The sequence below is a fragment of the Canis lupus genome, chromosome 5 (genome assembly GCF_003254725.2).
Source record: "Canis lupus dingo isolate Sandy chromosome 5, ASM325472v2, whole genome shotgun sequence".
Lineage (NCBI taxonomy): Eukaryota > Metazoa > Chordata > Mammalia > Carnivora > Canidae > Canis > Canis lupus.
In genome coordinates, this window is record NC_064247.1 from 47516328 (window position 1) to 47533523 (window position 17196).

General features: G+C 41.4%; 1 protein-coding gene and 1 pseudogene across 1 annotated transcript in view; one reads left to right on the forward strand and one right to left on the reverse strand.

The window, feature by feature from the left end:
* Positions 1–17196, reverse strand: part of ATG4C (autophagy related 4C cysteine peptidase) — a 160454-nt gene that overhangs the window by 131159 nt on the left and 12099 nt on the right. The gene's annotated exons all lie outside the window — the stretch shown is intronic.
* On the forward strand, positions 1441–1621 carry LOC112647641 (U2 spliceosomal RNA; annotated as a pseudogene).

Below are 17196 nucleotides of genomic sequence, written 5' to 3' on the forward strand. Positions count from 1 at the left end.
GAATTAAACTTTCTCTCTTGCTCACTGTCTTTTACCACACAGGCCACATTTCTCTTCTTCAAATATGCTAAGCTGGGACACCTAAGTGGCTCAGCAGTTGAGCATCTGCCTTTGGCTCAAGGTGTGATCCCGGGGTCGGGGATCAAGTCCCACATCTGGGTCCTGTGGAGAGCCTACTTCTCCCTGTGCCTAGGTCTCTGCCTCTCTCTGTGTCTCATTAATAAATAAATAAAATCTTTTTTGAAAATATGCTAAGCAAAAAAAAATATATATATATGCTAAGCTTCTTCTTGCTGCAGTATCTTTACATTTAGATTTCCCTCCCTGCGAAATACCCTAATCATGATAGGTTCCTGCTCATATTTTTTCTCCCTGCCCCTACTTTTTCTTTTTTTAAGATTTTATTTATTTATTCATGAGAGACACAGAAAGAGAGGCAGAGACACAGGCAGAGGGACAAGCAGGCTCCATGCAGGGAGCCCGATGCAGGACTCGATTCCAGGTCTCCAGGATCACACCCTGGGCTGCAGGTGGCACTAGGCTGAGCCACCCGGGGCTGCCCTCTGCTCATACTTTGGGTGACAGCATAATCACTACAATTTCAGTAAGTCCTTCACTGACTACTTTCTTTCTTTCTTTTTTTTTTAAGATTTTATTTATTTATTCATGAGAGACACACAGAGAGAGGGAAAGAGAGAGAGAGAGAGAAAGAGAGAGGCAGAGACACAGGCAGAGGGAGAAGCAGACTCCATGCAGGGAGCCCGATGTGGGACTCGATACTGGATCACGCCCTGGGCCCAAGGCAGGTGCTAAACCATTGAGCCACCCAGGGATCCCCCTTCACTGAACTATCTTAAGCAGCACCCTCCCCCTTTATTGTCATATATCACTGGGCTCTTCTTAGTACTGGTAGGTAGCTCTTAGTATGCACTTCCTATGGGGCACACACAGTTCTAAGCATGTCACCTGGGTTCATTTATTCATTCATTCATTTAATCTCCCCAATGTAGAGGCTGCTTTTAGGCAAACCGGCTTGAGTAATGGAATGCAGAAAGGGCCCACAGCAACCACCTGGCTGAATACAGACAGACCCATCTGGTGACCCATTTCAAAATATCCATAGGCCCTAACTGACAAATGGGCTACTTACAACTAGGCACATTTACCAAAAAAAGGGAAGATTCCATATGTCGCCATACCTCCTCATCTTCCCTCTTTAGAAATAGCCCCCACCCACTGCCTCGTGGCAGTGAAGCGGGAGAGCTAAGTTCTTGTCTCACAGAGTCAAAGAATGAATCTCATGGGTAAAGGAGAGTGAGTAAAGGAATAGAAGTTTATTAAGCAAGGATACAGAAAAAACTCTCAGGGGTGAGATAGGTCCTGACAGGGTCTCCAACATGGGCCTCCACCGACAGTCTTTTATTTAGAAGTGACCAGGGGATCGCTTCTCGGCCTTTTGGCTAAGATCAAGTGTAGAAGTGACCAGGGAGCTTGTGGTCTTATCATTCTTGTAATGTCTTGGTTTGAGTAAACACAGGTGATAACATCTTTAATAGCTTCTTTTTTGGGTCCGGTTATTCTTTGTTGATCACAGATGACTGTCATAAAAAGGACACCCTCCCACCCAGCCCTAGGCAGGGTGACCTAGCTTGTTCCCTTATCTCTGGTTTCCTTACACTTCAGCATTTCTGGGGTTTCCCTGAGCCTGAGCCTGTAGCCGCTATCTACCTCTCCCTACCTGGCCTCACCTGTCCCTTACCATTAGACAGCATCTCCTCTGCTGTTCTGCCCACTGCTCCCTTGCAGTGTGTTTAATAAGCTTTTATCTCCTTTGTTCCACCTCAGGTGAATTATTCCACCTTCTGGCTTCTACCTGATTGGTGCCCCACATTTGGTGGGCCCCCATCTGGTCAAGAGATACCCGGTTTAGACACCACCTCCACTAACCCCATGTGGTTATCAAATAGATATTATTACCATGTCCATTTACAATGAGGAAATGGACACAGACTCTGAGTAACTTGCAAGAGTCACAAAGCTAGTCAATAGCAGAACCAATATTTGAACCCAGGCAGACTAATTCCGGAGTCCACACACTTAAAACTCTATTTCCTCTACAGTATTTATCACATTCTAAAATCATCTGAGGTTTTCTTTTTGGGTTTGTTTTTTTTTTTTTTTTTTTTTTGAGAAGAATGGGCAGAGCAAGAGCAAGAGAAAGAATCTCAAGTGGCCTTCACGCCCATCACGGAGCCCAACACAGGATTCAATCTCACAACCCTGAGATCATGATCTGAGCTGAAACCAAGAGCCAGACACTTAACCAGACTTGAGCCACCCAGACCCCCCTTGTCTCATTTTTTATTTACTTGTTTCTTGTTTTTCTCTCCTTCTACACTCCCACCTAGCTTGTAAGCATCTCAAAAGTACGGGTTTTATTTGTCCAATTTACATAATAACTACTGAAGGGTGGCAGACCATGCTACCCCAGAACAAGCCACTAATTTTGAACTGAAGGCAATTCAGGAGAAGCAGATATAAGAAAAACTCTTTGCCTTCCTCCCCTTATTTGCCTAAAAACAGAACCTAAATTTGTAAAGGTATTTCCTCTCCTATCTCTGCCAGGTAGGACAAAAGTTAATCATGAGAGAAAATTCTAGACTCTTATTTGCCCAAGGAATCTACATAACAAACTTTATCAACTAGCCCTTACCTTCATTATTTCCTCCATGTTTGCCTTCCCACAGTCTTCCACCCAATTGCAATTCAAAGCCCTTTTATTTTTTTTTTTAAATTTTTTAAATTTATTTATGATAGTCACACAGAGAGAGAGAGAGAGAGAGGCAGAGACACAGGCAGAGGGAGAAGCAGGCTCCATGCACTGGGAGCCCGACGTGGGACTCGATCCCGTGACTCCAGGATCGCACCCTGGGCCAAAGGCAGGCGCTAAACCGCTGCGCCACCCAGAGATCCCTCAAAGCCCTTTTAAATTTTCTTGTCACTTCTCTAAAAATTTACGTTTTGTCAAGATGCTATAAAAGCCCAAAATCTAGCCATCCCTTTAACCTGATCATCTCTTGTGTTCCCAGGGGTTCCCACAATGCACGTGTTGATAAACTTCTGCTTGTTTTTCTCTTGCTAATCTGTCCTTTGTCGTTCTAATTTCTAGAACCCCAACCTATGAACCTAAAATGGGTGGAGAGAGGGACTCCTGGGTGGCTCAGCGGTTGAGAATCTGGCTTTGGCTTTGGCCAGCTGTGATCCAGGGGTCCTGGATTGAGTCCTGCATGGGGCTCCCTGTGGGGAGCCTGCCTGCTTCTCCCTCTGCCTATGTCTCTCTGTCTCTGTCTCTCTGTCTCTCATGAATAAATAAATAAATCTTTTTTAAAAAGGGTAAAAAAAAAGGGTAGAGGGGAAAAAGAATTTTTTCCTGTCTCCTCACTGTTCTGCAAATATTTTAGAAAATGAAAGAGTCGGGCAGCCCCGGTGGCTCAGCGGTGTGGCGCCGCCTTCTGCCCAGGGTGTGATCCTGGAGACCTAGGATCGAGTCCCACATCGGGCTCCCTGCGTGGAGCCTGCTTCTCCCTCTGCCTGTGTCTCTGCTTCTCTCTCCTCTCTGTGTATTCTCATGAATAAATAAATAAAATCTTTAAAAATAAACTTAAAAAAAAAGAAAATTAAAGAGTCATTTTTCAGATGAGGAAAGTGATACCAGTAAAGTAATTTATGCAAAATGACACAGTTAGTATTCAACAGAGCCAGGATTTGTACCCAGAACTGCCTAATCTCAATCCTGTGCCCTTGGCTCCTATTTTCTTCTTTATTAATAATAATAATAGTAATAATAATCAGTTGCCACATTCTTTCCTTTTTTTTTTTTTTAAGATTTTATTTATTTATGACAGAAAGAGAGAGAGAGAAGCAGGCTCCATGCAGGGAGCCGGATGTGGGGACTCGATCCCCGGTCTCCAGGATCACACCCGGGGCTGAGGAGGGCGCTAAACCGCTGGGCTACAGGGGCTGCTCTCAGTTCCCACTTTCTTAATATATAATATTATCCTGGAGTATGAATCTAGTTTTCTTCAACTAGGAAAATGGTTTATCCTAAATGGTTTCCAGGAAAATATTGTGACATTGGAAAGCTCATTCTACTGTCATCTCACTTGGTTTTATGTTTCCCTGTTTTTCTTCTGGGGGGGGGGTCTTCTCTTGCACTTCTCTGTGAGGCACATTCTGGGTCAGAGAAGTCTTTCATTCAAGTGGCCCTCAACAGCCTCTGCCCAACCATAAGATTGGCCTTATGTCTCCCACACACAAACTTCTTTGTCTCTGAGGGGTTATTTCCCTGCCCACGAAATGTAATAACTATCTTCCTTTCCTCTTCTTCCCACGCTGGTAGAAACTGGTCTATAACAAAAAAAAAAAAAAAAAGAAAAGAAAAGAATAGAAACTGGTCTATATAAGTGGCCCTTCCCACCCCTGAATATCCAAATTACAGTGTATTTTAGAGAAAATTCTCTTCCTCTCTGAAATCTTCCCTTCCTCAAGGCAGACCTCTGACAGCTATATTCACATTTTACTATAGATAATTATCACTGTTTGAGGTCTCACAGCTGACCTGATTGACTCAAAAACAACACATTAAAGCCAAGATTCTGACCTGCAAAACATTTCCTCAATAGCCTGACATGAAACAAAGACAATAACACTGAGGCATTTGACCCAGGCTGCACGAGTCCATGGAAGTTAATTGTTTGGTGATTTCCTGTACTTAAGGCACAAATGCTTCCTTTTCCAACAATAGACTCACTAAAGCCTCAGTCAATGCAATGAAATTAGAGACTAAAAGGGCAGCCTATATTCAGATAACCCTCCGTGGTGATTGAGGCTATGAGATTTGCAGGATTGAAAGGTCCTTCACAAAGGAACTACAGGCCCTCCCTGCGTGAGGATGCTTGATTATGGTTCTGAGTATTTCTGGAGGGGCTGTGGCCCTCCTACCAAGGACTCCTTGATTTTATTCCATCCCCTGGAGTTCAGAGCCTCTTTCTTACAAAAGGAGAAAAAAGGTGGATGTGGGTAATAGGCAAACATAAGCTATCGAGGAGACTAAACTCCTAAGCATAACATAGAACCTTCATGAATTAGATTTTGACTACCCAAACATCTCTTTCTTCTGCCTCTACCTGACAAAGGTGCTCTTCTTGATCAAACTTTATTCAGATTTCTCTAAGCTCTCTTCTCAACTAGGCTTTGACCTTGGGATTTGGTGTCAATTTTTGTTGGTCTCACATGGCCCAGGTGTAGCAAGAATCCTGCTAAGGCAGCATAGTGGAAATCCCCCACCCTAGATATCTGATCATCCTTAATATCTGGTCAAATTTGTCATTCCCTACCATCTTCCAGGTGATATCTGATCACTCTGGCCTACTTTCAGCAAGAATCCTATTATGCCACTGTAGCAAGATTATTCTACCCTTTTAGTAATTTTCCATCCACTGATTGATATCCCCTTCACCCACCCCAACCTTGGCTATAAATCCCCATTTTTCTTTATATTCTAAATTGAGCCCAAATCTATACCGAGGTCTCTTTTCTCCTATTATAATAATTCCTGAATAAAATCTGTTTTCACCATTTTAACTACTTACTATCCAGCTCTTGGTTTTGTTTGACACACTCTCCTAGTGCTACTGTGTTCCTGTCACTCTGAATTATTTGTTAATTACTTCTCAGAACATTTCTTGCTTTTCCACACCTCTGTGTCTCTCCACCTGCCTAGGAATGTCATTGTTTCATTTCTCTGCCAGGTTAACTTCTAGTCAGTCTTCAAGACCAAGTGTTTTTTGTTTGTTTGTTTTGTTTTTTGTTTTTTTTTTTTAAGATTTTATTTATTTATTCATGAGCGAGAAAGAAAGAGAAAGAGAGAGAGAGAGAGGCAGAGACACAGGCAGAGGGAGAAGCAGGCTCCATGCAGGGAGCCCAACATGTGACTCGATCCCAGGTCTCCAGGATTATGCTCTGGGCTGAAGGCGGCGCCAAACTGCTGGGCCACCCGGGCTGCCCAAAACCAAGTTTACATCATTAATTAGTCAAGTCTCCTCCTTTCCATTCCTACAGTCACTCCCACAGCTCAGGCCCTCAAAATTTCTTGACTGGCTGACTGCCAACAATCTACATTCTCCAGGACTGCGGTGTTGAGCCCCTTTGCATCCATCTTCCGTCCACCAGCCAGAGTTTATTTAAAATACAAATTTGATGAGCCTGACTCTTACTTGAAATCTTTTTTTTTTTTTTATTGAAAAATGATTTTTATTCTATCCTTAGTGAGGAAGGTATGTGCTGAGAAATACCAACATCACAATTGGTTTAGAAAACTCAAGCCTTGGGATGCCTAAGTTGCTCAGTGGTTGAGCATCTGCCTTTGGCTCAGGTCATGATCCTGGGGTCCCTGGATCAAGTCCCACATTGGGCTCCCTGCAAGGAGCCTGTTTCTCTGTCTGCCTGTGTCTCCCGTGAATAAATAAGAAATAAAAATCAAGAAAGAAAGAAAGAAAGAAAGAAAGAAAGAAAGAAAGAAAGAAAGCAAGCTGGAGACTTTTGTGTTCTCCAGTGTGCTTGGTCTTCCCAGTCCAGAGAATCCCTGACTCCTCAAGCGCAGACCAGGCTCTACAAATTGGTTAACCTCCTTCCTTGGGGCCACCTTTCCCCCTCCATGAGGAAGAAGGGAAAGAGAAGGATAGGAGGGAGGAGAAGCAACAGCAGCAGCATACAAAGAAAGGAAAGAGGAGGGAGAAACTGTGTGGAGAGAAGAAAATTCTGGGAAGAGGGTAAATGCAAATACCCATCTGAAAAAGGAGCATCTCACTTTTTCGTTTAACTACCTCTCTGTTCTTGGCTTCCCTCTCTCTCGAAAACATCTATGTAGTACTGAGGATTTTCCCAGTTGAAAAGTCTTCCAGAACATATTTCTTTGCAAATATCAAGGCTTTCCTACAAACACTAACTTTGATACCTAACACCTAAATAAATGTGAGATTTGGGGAAAGTATACTCACTTATCCAACAAATATTTATTGAGACCCTTTAAGTGCCAGGCGCTAATCTTAGGTGATGTGCTGAATAAGATAGATAAAGGCCTTTGGGAGCTGTCATTAGCATTGAGCTCATCTACACCCTCATGTTTCATAATCTGTTAAAATAAATGTCCTCTCTTGAAATCATAGCAGTGATAAAATATGAGATTAAAGTATCTATCCCAAGGTTACATACAGGTAGGTGCTTAGTGTAATTGCTTTGTAATGATAAAGTGATGGTACTATTAAAACTCTAAGTATAGGCAGAGTAATTTCTTGAACTTTATAAGGCAAAGGAAAAAATAAATTTTTATCAAGAATATTAGAAAGAGCTATAAATCAAACAATTGGAACCTTCTAGATAGACAAATAGATGTATTTAACTTGTGAGTATGAGATTAGAGTTATTGAAGATCCTTCTTTCCTGCTCCTGATGTTTCTTCCATTTGACAGGAGCCCATTAGAGTATATATTAGTATAGCACTTCTGATCTTTTGCCAACTCTGCACTCATTCTACTCTGGGGGTAATGTTTAAAAAAAGAAATTGGGCATGAACCGCTCAACTTCTTCTTCTTTGAATACAGCTGAAGAGAGGAGCATGTATTATCTCCCTGCACCTCCAGGGTCAGGAGGGGTCTCCCCAGTTTTTGCATTGCCTGCAACTGGGTAGGTAGGTTTGGATAACTCTGGACTCAGTATTAGGAAGCCCACTCAGACATCTGCCTTCCCACCTAAACTTGATCCCTAATAAAAGTGACTTTCTCTGCAAACAGACTTTTTAGTGTAAAGCAGGTTAGACTCTTCTTCTGTCTGTTAGTGCTTTCATGATTCATTCCATTCTTAAACAAAAACAGCAATAACACAAAACAAGAATTAAAGAATGAAAACCAAACCGATTCTTTTGTGCTGATAAGTGGAAACAATGTGTTTTTGCAAAGCACTAATGAACAGTTTGTACATTTTAAGAAATCCAGGCTTCAGCATTTTATTATGGAAAGTTCATAAAAGGAGCTAGCCTGAGCAGAGATGGGAGTTCTTTTGGACTGGAGTGCTCGCCCACAATGGAAGCCTTGAGACTACATCAAGTGCATCAGATAAATGGTTAAAAATACTTCTATCTGGGGACACCTGGATGGCTCAGCGGTTGAGCACCTGCCTTTGTTCCAGGGCATAATCCTGGAGACCTGGGATTGAGTCTCATGTCTGGCTCCCTGCCTGGAGCCTGCTTCTCCCTCTGCCTGTATCTCTGCCTCTCTCTCTTTGTGTCTCTCATGAATAAATAAATAAAATCTTTTAAAAAATACTTATATCTGGTCAATCTAGACAACCGAGGATTCTTTTTTTTTTTTTTAATTTTTATTTATTTATGATAGTCACAGAGAGAAAGAGAGAGAGGCAGAGACATAGGCAGAGGGAGAAGCAGGCTCCATGCACCAGGAGCCTGATGTGGGATTCAATCTGGGGTCTCCAGGATCGCGCCCTGGGCCAAAGGCAGGCGCCAAACCGCTGCGCCACCCAGGGATCCCTGAGGATTCTTTAATAACTGAATTGTTTGAGTTCTGTCAGTGACATAATAAAATCAAGTGATTTCTTTTTCTACTCTTAAGCCATATTGCCTAAATAAAATGCTCTTTTGTATTGGCTCTTAGGGAATCAGGTTTTTCAGACTGCTCTGTCTCTAGCGTTTTTTGCAAAACTGAATTCTCTACTTCCTCCTTAAATCTCTTTTTTTGGTGTTCTTATTCAGTAAATTTTATTCACCATCATTCACACAGGTACCCAAATCAGAAACGTGGGTATTATTTCTGGGATCGTCCTATCCCTCACCTTCCATAGCCGATCTGAGCCACTTCTTAACTCCTAATTACCTCTCAAACTGGTACACTTTTTTTTTCATTGTCACTGCCACTTCCTTAGTTCAGGTCCTTTTCTTTCTTATTGAAATATTTGACATTTAACATTGTATAAATTCAAGGAGTATAACATGTTCCTTTGATACATTTATATTTTGTAAAATATTGTCATTGTAGCAATAATTAGCACCTCTATCATGATACATAATTGCTTTTTCTTTTTAATAGCTAGAATAATGAAGTTCTAGTCTTTTGGTAAGTTTGATGATTATAAAATAATATTATTGTCTATATTCACTGTACTTTGCATTATATCTCTGGGGTTATTTTACTACTTATTGTACTCTTAAAAAACAAATGATGGGCAGCCCAGGTGGCTCAGCGGTTTAAGGCCGCCTTCAGCCTGGTGTGTGATCCTGGAGACCCGGGATCCAGTCCCACATCAGGCTCCCTGCATGGAGCCTGCTTCTCCCTCTGCCTGTGTCTCTGCCTCTCTGTCTCTCTCTGTGTCTTTTGTGAATAAATAAATAAAATCTTAAAAAAAAATGATTATATACCCTGAAACAACCTATGTCCTGTCTGTCATTCCCCATCCCCTGGTAATCATTTTATTCTCTGTTTTTACAAGTTGGTATTTCTAAAATTCCATATATAAGTGATATCATTTGTATTTTTTTTTTTAAGATTTATTTATTCATTCATTCAGAGAGAGCGAAGAGAGAGGCAGAGACACAGGCAGAGGGAGAAGCAGGCTCCACGCAGGAAGCCCGATGTGGGACTCGATCCCCGGTCTCCAGGATCACACCCCAGGCTGCAGGCGGTGCTAAACCACTGCGCCACCAGGGCTGCCCTGTATTTGTTTTTCTCTGATTTATTTCACTTAGCAAGATGTGCTCAAATTCCACCCATGTTGCAAACACAGAATGTCCTTCTTTCCTATGGTTGAATAATACCCCATCGCAACTGTTTACTGCACTTTCTTTATTCATCTCTCAGTGAACATCTAGGCTGTTTCCATATCTTGCCTACTGTAAATAATGCTAGAATAAACATGGTGGTGCAGACATCTCTTCAAGTTAGTGTTGTCATTTTCTTCAGATAAATACCCAGAAGTGAAAATGCTAGATCACATGGTACTTCTATTTTTAATTTTTTGAGGAACCTCTGTACTGTTTTTCATAGTGGCTACACCAGTTTATATTCCCACCAACAGTACACAAGCGTTCCCCTTTCTCCAAATCCTTGCCAACATATGTTATCCTTTATATTTCTTACTTAGTATGATAGAAACTGCGTGTTATTTCCCAGAAAATGTATTCTCCCCTTTATTTATGGTAATATACCCCTGTTGAGGTGCCAGGGTGGCTCAGTTGGTTAAGTGTCTGACTTTTAGTTCAGATCTTGATCTGGGGTGGGAGTTCAAGTGCTGTGTTGGGCTCCATGCCTAGCATGGAGCCTACTTAAAAATAAATAAATAAATAAAATAAACTTCTGTTTTTTTAATTGGGCACCTGGACTCACAGAATAAAAACTAATTTCCCTAGCTATCTTTGCACAAGGCAATGGTCATGTGTCTAAATTCTGGCTAATTGGATATGAGCTGAAGTGATGTGAAAATCCCAGGTCATAAACTTAGAAGGAACTATAGCCCTTTCTTAATTTTTCTGTATCTCAGCTGTAATGCATCTGTGGTAATGGTGAACCATTTTAATTTAATTAAAAATATATAAATATATTTTTGAAATATACGGGTGAGGGCAACACCTGAGAATCCATGGCCTGGAACTTCCGCTCTACCAGCTGTGGATTGCTTATGCACAGACTAAATGAGGAAAAAAACTTTTACCTCATATATACCACTTTTTTTTTTTGGAAGGGAGGTGTTTCTGTTATAGTAACCAGCTGTATAGAGTAACACAGCAAACTTTGATTAGTCTTCCTTTAAAAAAAAAAAGATTTTATTTATTTATTCACAAGAGACACAGGCAGAGAGAGAGGCAGGCTCCACGCAGGGAGCGAGTAAGTCGATGAACAGATAACATGGAGTCATGAAAATAACATTCGGATGGAATATAGAGATCTGAGTTTTGTACCTGGTTTGGCCACTTCTTGGATGGTTTCAGCTGAAATAATTTCATTCCACTTCAACTATGCCAGGTAAACTCTCAGGTTCCTTCCAGGTCTATGATTTATAAATACATTATATAGGGAAAAGTAACAGTATGCAAACTTACAGAGCTGACAACTAAAAGGGGCTGCGTAAGTAATTTTTGTACTAAAAAATGTGCTTTGAAGAAACATGCCAAATAAAAGAAAACTTATAGCCATCTTTAAGTTTTCTACTTATAGCTTTTTTTTTTATTATTTATTTATGATAGTCACAGAGAGAGAGAGAGAGAGAGAGAGAGGCAGAGACACAGGCAGAGGGAGAAGCAGGCTCCATGCACCAGGAGCCCAACGTGGGACTCGATCCAGGGTCTCCAGGATCGCGCCCTGGGCCAAAGGCAGGCGCCAAACCGCTGCGCCACCCAGGGATCCCTACTTAAAGCTTTTAAACTGATTTTATAGTCAATTATTTCCATGAGATGTTTCAGAAATATCTATCATAATCTCTGTCTGAGAAGTAGAGAATATTAAATTCAGTGATATTAGATAATTTGTTAGAGCCAGGGATGCCTGGGTGGTTCAGTGGTTGAGCATCTGCCTTCGACTCAGGACGTGATCCCGGAGTCCCGGGATCATGTCCCACATCCGGCTCCTGCATGGAGCCTGCTTCTCCCTCTGCCTATGTCTCTGATTCTCTGTCTCTCATGAATAAATAAATAAAATCTTTTAAAAAAATTGTTAGAGCCAACAGCAGAGAGAGAAGCAGAGTCAGAATCTGATTCAGAGTTATCGTCATAGAAAATCCCACCTATAGTAAAACAAACTACTGATAGTATAGAGTTAAACCAGTAAAGAAAGCAATGAGGGGGTGGGATCCCTGGGTGGCGCAGCAGTTTAGCGCCTGCCTTTGGCCCAGGGCGCTATCCTGGAGACCCGGGATCGAATCCCACGTCGGGCTCCTGGTGCATGGAGCTTGCTTCTCCCTCTGCCTATGTCTCTGCCTCTCTCTCTCTGTGACTATCATAAGTAAATAAAAATTAAAAAAAAAAAAAAAAGAAAGAAAGCAATGAGGGGCACTTGGGCAGCTCAGTGGTTGAGCATCCAACTTAGGCTCAGGTGGGATCCTGGGATCAAGTCCTGCATTGGGCTCCCTGTAGGGAGCCTGCTTCTCCCTCTGCTTATGTCTCTGCCCCTCTCTCTGTGTCTCTCATGAATAAATAAATAAAATCTTTAAAAAAAGAGAGAGAAAGCAATGAACTTTAAAACAAATTGCAATCTGACCAACTTGTTTCTGCTTCAATAAATCTTTGGAAAACTCAAAAAAAAAAAATAAAATAAAATAAAACAAATTGCAGATAGATGAAAAGAGCAAATACCAGAACTAAGGTATGAGATAGCATTCTATTTTTTGAATCACATAATTATGGGGTTTGGCAGCATTCCTAAGGGGTAATCATCTACTCTTCCCCTGCCATTAAGCAAGGCTGCTCCTAGTGGTCCCCAAACAGAGCAAGTTATGCAATTCTTTAAAATGTTTAGAAAAATAATATTCTACAACTCTTTTTCATACTTGTCCCAGTGCCATGTGATACTGATAATAGAGAATTTTTATTTACCTTAACATTCATCTAGTTTCATCATTTTTATTTTATACCTGGGGAAAAAGAAGCCCCAGAAGGTTGTGATTTGGTCAAAGTCACATAGTAAGATTATGGCAGAGTCAGAACTAAACTCGTCTTTCTGATTTCCAGCCCCCTGTTCCAGCTGTATCAAGAGGGACTGTAGCTTTCAGCACCTTTCCCATTTCACTTTCTGCATCTGTTGGTGAATATATTTTTAAAAGATTTTCTTTATTTATTCATGAGAGACACAGAGAGAGAGAGGCAGAGACATAGAGGGAGAAGCATGCGGGGAGCCTGACATGGGACTCAATCCCAGGACTCCAACATCACACCCTGGGCAAAAGGCAGGCACTAAACCGCTGAGCCACCCAGGGATCCCTGTTTGTGAGTTTTTAATATGGTCCCTGGCTCCTCAGCCAACACCTTATCTTTTGGTTCACAGATTGAGCCAGTTTCTTAGTTGTGGTAGGCAGAAATCTAAATGGTCTCCCAAATCCCTGACTCTGCTGCATGTGTTCCGTATAAGCCCTCCTCAAGTGGTGGAGGACCCATGAATATGAGGAAGCAGTTGCTCCCTTAACAGGTTATATCATATGACAGTTGTCTTGTGATGATCACCTTTGGTTACATAGTGATAGAAAACAAATACACCAGCATTACATGGTTATGTTTAGTAAGAAAATGGAATGCTACCTGACTGTACCTGCCTCAGTCTCCCTGATTTTTACCTCTAAAATGCTACCTGGTGGGATGCCTGGGTGCTCAGCGGTTGAGGATCTGCCTTTGGCTTGGGTCTTGATCCCGGGATTCTAGGATCGAGTCCCACATCAAGCCCCCTGCTTGGAGCCTGCTTCTCTTTCTGCCTATATCTCTGACTCTCTCTTTCCGTGTCTCTCATGAATGAATAAATAAAATCTTTCAAAAAATTAAATAAATAAAATGCTACCTGGCTTTCCATCCTCTTTCCTCTTGAAGTAGCAGATGAAAAGTACCTCTTTCTCTCAATGTTATTAAAAGTGTCTCTCTGATATTACCAGATTTTCTTTCTCCTTAGCCATTCTCCACAATCTGCAAATGTGTAAAGTTTCCCACCTAGCATCACCTTTCTTTTCTTTTTTAAAAGATTTTATTTTTAAATAATCTCTGTACCCAACGTGTGGCTCGAACTTACAACCCCATGATCAAGTCCCATGCTCCAATGACTAAGCTAGCCAGACGTCCTGCAGCATAACCTTTCCATGACTCCAACTGTTTTTAACTTTGGTATTTCTCCTTCCTTTCTTTGTGTCAGACCTGCTTGTTCCAGATCCTCCCTACTGATCCTAAAGAGCACTGGGCTCAGCTGGGCTCAGATCCAGAATAAATAATGTCCTGCAGGTTTCAGATCCTAGTTCAGTGAAGTGAAATAAAAAACGACATGATAGGGCACCACAGATATTGGTTCTGAGCTAACTCTTGAGCCAATGTTTCCTCCACTTGCTTTCTTTTCTTAACCTCGCTGCTTGGACCTTGCAGCCTAAGCTACACGATAGAGTCATTCTCTGAGCTTTCAACTCTTTCTTTTTTCTCTAATCAGTAGGTTGTCTTCTCTCTGATATCATGCTAATTTTTTCTTTTCTTTTTTCCAACTTAAAAAGAATGATGCAATGTCCCCATTACCCAGCTTCAACAATTATCAATAGAAGCCCATATTGGATTAGGATTTTGTGTCTGTGTGTGTGTGTTTTGTACATAACATTAAATATACCATCTTAACCATTTCTTTTTTTTTTCATCTTAACCATTTCTAAGTGTAAAGTTCAAGAAGTGTTAAACGTATTCACATTGTTGTGCAACAGATCTCTGCAACATTTTTACCTTTTAATACTGAAATTCTTTACACACTAAATATTAATCATGTTGAATTTTTAAAAAGATTTTTAAATTTATTTACTTATTTATTTGAGAGAGAGAGAGAGAGAGTACACCTGTGAGAGTGGGGGGAGGGGCTCAGGGGTAGGCAGAGGGAAAGGTAGGAAATTTTAAACAGACTATGCTGAGTGCAGAGCCCAACGCAGGGCTCCAACCCATAGCCCTGAGATCACAACCTGAGCTGAAATCAAGAGTTGGATGCTTAATCTACTGAACCACTCAGGTGCCTATAATCATCTTGAATTATTTTCTTTTTTAAGATTTTATTTATTTATTCATGAGAGACACGCAGAGAGAGAGAGAGGCAGAGACATAGGCAGAGGGAGAAGCAGGCTCCATGCAAGGAGCCAAAAGTCCTTCAGCGCCTGCCTTTGGCCCAGGACGTGATCCTGGGGACCTGGGATCGAGTCCCACATTGGGCTCCCTGCACGGAGCCTGCTTCTCTCTCTGCCTCTGTCTCAGCCTCTCTCTCTCTCTCTCTTTGTGTCTCTCATAAATAAATAAATAAATAAATAAATAAATAAATAAATAAATAAATAAAATCTTAAAAAAAAATAAGAAAACTTTAGGAGAGTTTATTTTCATTTATTTTTTAAACATTGTTTAAGAATATTTTATTTATTTATTTCGTGAGTGACACACACACACACACACACACACAGAGGCACAGACATAGGCAGAGGGAGAAGCAGGCTCCCTGCAAGGGGCCCAATATAGGACTCTATCCTTGACTCCAGGATCACACCCTGAGCCAAAGGCAGACACTCAACCACTAGGCCACCCAGCCATCCCTAGGAGGGTTTATTTAAAGATTGTGTGTATAGGGGAACCATAGATACAGTGCACTAACCTAGGGTAAGTGACTAAGTTGATACTACCTATAGGGCCATACAGATGAGGGGAAGAAGTGGTTTCCAGAATCTAGGAGGGTCAAGAAATGGACAGAAGACATGAATAGGCATTCTTTAAAGAAGACATACAGGGATCCCTGGGTGGCGCAGCAGTTTGGCGCCTGCCTTTGGCCCAGGGCGCGATCCTGGAGACCCGGGATCGAATCCCACATCGGGCTCCCGGTGCATGGAGCCTGCTTCTCCCTCTGCCTGTGTCTCTGTGCCTCTCTCTCTCTGTGACTATCATAAATAAATAAAAAAATTAAAAAAAAATAAATAAATAAAGAAGACATACAAATGACCAACAGACATGAAAAAATGAGATACTACCTCATACCAGTCAGAATGGCTAAAATTAACAACTCAGGGGGATCCCTGGGTGGCGCAGCGGTTTGGCGCCTGCCTTTGGCCCAAGGCGCAATCCTCGACACCGGGGATCGAATCCCAAGTCGGGCTCCCGGTGCATGGAGCCTGCTTCTCCCTCTGCCTGTGCCTCTGCCTCTCTCTCTCTGTGTGACTATCATAAATAAATACAAAAAAAATTAAAAAAAATAAAATTAACAACTCAGGAAACAACAGAGGTTGGTGAGGATGCAGAAAAAGAGGGACCCTTCTGATGTTGTTGGTGGGAGTGCAAACTGGTGCAGCCATTCTAAAAAACAGGATGGAGTTTCCTCTAAAAGTTAAAAATAGAGCTACCATATGACCCAGCAATTGCACTACTTGGTATTTATCCAAACAATACGAACATAGTGATTTGAAAGGGCACATGCACCCCTATATATAGCAGCAATGTTCATAATAGCCAAACTATGGAAAGAGCCCAGATGTCCATTGACAGATGAATGGATAAAGAAGAGGTGATATGGATATACAATGGAATATTACTCAGTCATCAAATAGAATGAAATCTTCCCATTTGCAACAATATGGATGGTACTCATGCTAAGTAAGTCAATCAGAGAAAGACAAACACCATGTGATTTCACTCATATGTGGAATTTAAGAAACAAAACAGATGAACATAGGAGGAAGAAAAGGAAAAGTAAAATAAGAGGAAAGCAGAGAGGGAGACAAACCATAAGAGATGCTTAACTATAGGAAACAAACTGAGGCTGCTGAAGGGGGTGGGGGTTGGGGGCTGGGGTACTTGGAAAATAGGAGAACTGGTGATTAAAGGTATTAAAGAGGGCACTTGTTGGGATGAGCACTGGGTGTTGTATGCACCTGATGAATCATTGACCTCTACCTCTGAAACTAATAATACAGTATCTGTTAATTATATTGAACTTAAATAAAAAATGAAAAAAGTCTATACAGTTGGCTGCTCTGAGAGAAACAAATAACTTTTTCCAAGAGACACAGTAAATAAAAGGTGACTTTGCAGAGGAAGAATAACCTGATATTACTCTCCTCCCTCCCTAGTGCTCTTACCACTATTTCTCACTGGCCAAGTGCATCTAATAGTTAAAGGCAGGGGAGACCTGCTGATATAGTTCATGTAGGGCATGAACTCCTGCTCTCTTCTAGAGCAGAGAGCAGGATAGAGAGTGGTTCTAAGAGGAACAAAAAGAAGATACTCAGAAAATAAATCTTAATGTCATTTAAAACCCAGTCAGTGATTGGAATTTGCTGTCTCACAATGTCTTTTATTTTATAGTTAGTTTTGTTTCTTTAATCCCCAAAACTCCACACATTGTATTTGGGTTGGAATGTGTGATGATTAATTTTATGTGT